Raw genomic sequence first — 3,968 nt, forward strand, 5'->3', positions numbered from 1 at the left:
TCGTGGAAATCTGACGTGACTTGGGGAAGACTAATTCCGACAAACGTAACTGAATCTGTGGACTGTTTTAAGTGGCTCCTCAAAATCCAACTCTACAGGCAAGCCTTTGTATAGATCTCGATCTTGTATTTGTTTTCTCATCTGTCATCTCTCTAATTTATCCTTTCCTCTTGTTTTATCTCCCTTATGTTTGTATTTACATGCTTCCTATGTATGTTTGATTGGGTATGGTTACACCCATATGTATATTTGTTGTTTGTAAAGCACTTTGGACCTCTGTCTCAAAAAGGTGCTATATAAATAAAGCTATAATTACTTACTTATGTATTGCTAATATAAGCCTTACATTTCCTGGCATGTTTGAAAAATAGTTCTCTTACAGATTAAACATGCTCCTTGGATAACAGGACACAAAGAGCCTAGAGATTCTGTGTCCATGAATGTTCTTGTATCTTCATATGACCTGTTAATGTGTGGTGTGCCACAGGGCTCTTTTCTCGATCCTATCATGTGTGCACAAGAACATATATTGTTTTCTTCTGAAATCTATTATCATTGTTGTGCTGATGATACACAGCTGTATCACTCATTATATCTCAATGATTATATTAAACTAGACACAAATTAGATCCTCTGCTGTTTTCAGCTACTAAAAAGTGCATATGCTGTTGTTTATCCTCAGTTTTTGTACAGCCTCCTTTAAAATCAGAGCAAAGTTTTAAAAAATAATTTAAGTATGTACACTGGCATTTACCGGAATTGATTATTCACCTGTGTTTTGTCATATCTCCTTGATTATCCGTTCTTTTTCTCTCTCTAACCAAAGTGGCATTTATGTAGTAATGTCAAGAGAGCGAGAGAGAGAGAGAGAGAGAGAGAGAGAGAGAGAGAAGGAGGGCGGTGTCTGTGTAGGCCAGAGGGTTAATTTTTAGTAATAGGACTGTCACTTCTTCCTCCCAGCACTAAAGGTCCAGGTAAAACCAACACATACACATTTGCAGACGCGCACATATCATCACACACCACACACCATCATCACACACTAATACTGTGCCTACATGTTTGCTTTTACCTCTGCAAATTACATCTATTTGACTGGCTTGAGCATAAAGTACTTTTACATACTGTGTGTGTGTGTGTGTGTGTGTGTGTGTGTGTGTAGCCATGTTAGAGCAGGTGTTTCACACACATGAAACGGATTGAAATTAAATGTCAGTCAAATACCAGAGCATGAACTCTCCCCCAGATCCGGTGTGTATGTGGTGTGTATGTGTGTGTATGCGTGTGAATCTGGGAAACACCTCGCCCATTGTAACTGCCATTGTTAATGCAGTAGAGGTCGACTATATTCTGGACACTGTTGGTGTAAAAGGGCCTGCATCGTGACTACATTACATTCATAATGTGTAAAATCCACATCCCTGTTTCAACTCATACTATGAGTTTATTTGTGCGTGTGTTTCTTGCATCAGCTCACAACTGTATTTTAAAGCGTTTTTTCCAGGTTTATTTAATCACAGCAGATGCTGAGGTGAGGAAGCAGTAGGAGGGGTATTCAATGTGTGGATATGTGTATGTGAGGCATAAAGAAACAGCCAATTTAAATCAACCAACAATACAGACTTGTATAAATATTTATTTATAGTTTCAGCTGGTTGATATGTAGTTATAGCTAAACCAATTTATTATAAAGTAATTGCAGTTTCCATAATTTCTACAATTTATGTTATTCACATGCCTGATACACTGCATATAACAAGCCAATAGCATTTAAAATTACTTATGTTTTCTAAAACTGTTTTAACTGATCAAAGTTGCTTTGGGACATAACTCTTTGTAAAACAAAATAACACTGGCAATTATATTCACTAAAATAATGGGTTTAGTCTTAAAAAATTACTATATTATCATTTAAAAGCAATCCCCAAAGGAGAACTTCATCATGAGTAAAGCTGTCTAAATGGGGCATTGAAGACTTTAATGTTAATTGAGAAGAAGGATCATCTTGTCTCTTAGATGGTGCACTTAATATGTTGGTTTCGGCTGCCAAAAGGCATTACATTTATAAGCGCCATTGTTGTCAAATTAAAGCCAAAAGACTACCACAAAACAAACATGGATGTTGTGAAGAGGATGGTGAGATTTGGAAGCGTTCACACAGTGGGCTCTCACAGCTGACAATAATGGACCTTTGAATAAATCTGTGATTGATTATATATCTCAAGCAAGTTCCAAGTCAGTGAAAGTTAATTTTCCTTGTGAAATGACTTGAATCCAAAGGCTTCCTTGAAGGTAGGAAATCAATCTAAGACCCTATGGAATAATGTAAAGTGGATGCATTTTGGAGTTAATGGGCTAAAACATGCAAAACCACCCAGTATGGTGCTTTAACACCTAAGTCTTATTCAGCCTTTGAAGCTGCACTAATCAATATTTTCTATAATGATGATGGATCAAATGTGTAATGTGAAAGATTTCTTTCTCAACTTTCTCTAAACCTTTCAGTCCTCCTCATCTCTACAGAGCATTTCAGTCTCTTTTAGATCATCGTTTTTCGTTTTCCGCCCTAAACAACATTGTTGTGTTAAAGGGCCAGTGTGTAAGAGTTAGTGGCATCTAGCGGTGAGGTTACATATTGCAACCATTTGAATACAGCTCAGCCTTATATATACATATGCATATACATATACATATACATATACATATAATGTAGTCAAACTCTTACCAAAGCCAGTTGGGAGAAGAATGAAAACACACACATTTCCATAGAGAAAAGCCTTCAGTGCCGTTCTTTGCTCTTCTTTCAATTAGGAAATACTCTCCAGTTCTGATATAACTGATGTCAGCAGCCTCTACACTAACCTCTATAGGAGCTGCCATTGTTGTTTAGCAAACATGCGTCACAGCTGTATCCATAGCTGCCAGTATTTGATGAATGGCCACTGTACCGGTGTTAATCTTTCTATTAAATAATAACTAAGGATGTGTTTTCTTGTTTAGTCATGAATAACAGTGCTATAGAGACCTACTGCCAGGTTTTCAGGGGCCTTAAGTTTCCAGTATCAATCATCCTTCCTACCTTGCATCCTGTTCTTCCCTCATCCTCTCCTTCCCACTCACTGTCTCTCCTCTCTCTTATTCATGTCTCTCACTCCCTTTCCACATTCACATCTCTTTCGATCTATCTCTCTGCTTCTTGTCTCACTTGCTCGTCTTTCACCCTTTCTCTTGCCAGAAGTTGATGACCAAGTCCTCCTCTCTTTGACTTGCAGACACCCACACAAGAACACACACACACACACACACACACACACACAGTATCAAAATACAACTAACGCGTCTACCGACACAAACACACATACAGTGCACGTACACACGCACACTCTCGACAGTAGGTTACTCTGTGTCAGCAACTGTTCTCTGCTAAGAGGCTGTGGGCGGCGAGTTACTGTGGCGATTTTCTGTTGCTGCGGCGACGCTTTCACGACAACCGACCGTGGCATACAAGCCCAGACATACACAGTGGCAACCGCATACACACCTACTCAGGGTTAGAGAGAGGGGAGACGGGAAAAGCAACATGCTCTCAATCACACACACGCACATACACACAAAGATCCAGACACAGAGGCTCTTTACTACACTTGTTTGTACTCCCACATAAACATAGACCATCAGGTAGAGTTATCCTATTTTAATAAGGACACTCTGACCCTCCTTAGGTTTTTTTTAGACATCAGTCACTTTTTGACCTTTTGTCCATATATGTCCCACCAGAGTTAGGAAGGTAGAGAGGATAGGACAAAGTGAGAGAAAAGAGACAACATCATCAGATCAGATCAGATCATAATCTCATCATAATAGACATATATATTGAGAATATATTAAGCTTAAAATGTACAGTTTAAAATCACACTTTGAAATGTGCAAAAAGTGCAGAAATGGTTGTCCGTGTTTGAGGTCAGATT

This window comes from Morone saxatilis, unplaced genomic scaffold (assembly GCF_004916995.1).
Source record: "Morone saxatilis isolate NCDOM2014 unplaced genomic scaffold, NCSU_SB_2.0 Contig19, whole genome shotgun sequence".
Lineage (NCBI taxonomy): Eukaryota > Metazoa > Chordata > Actinopteri > Moronidae > Morone > Morone saxatilis.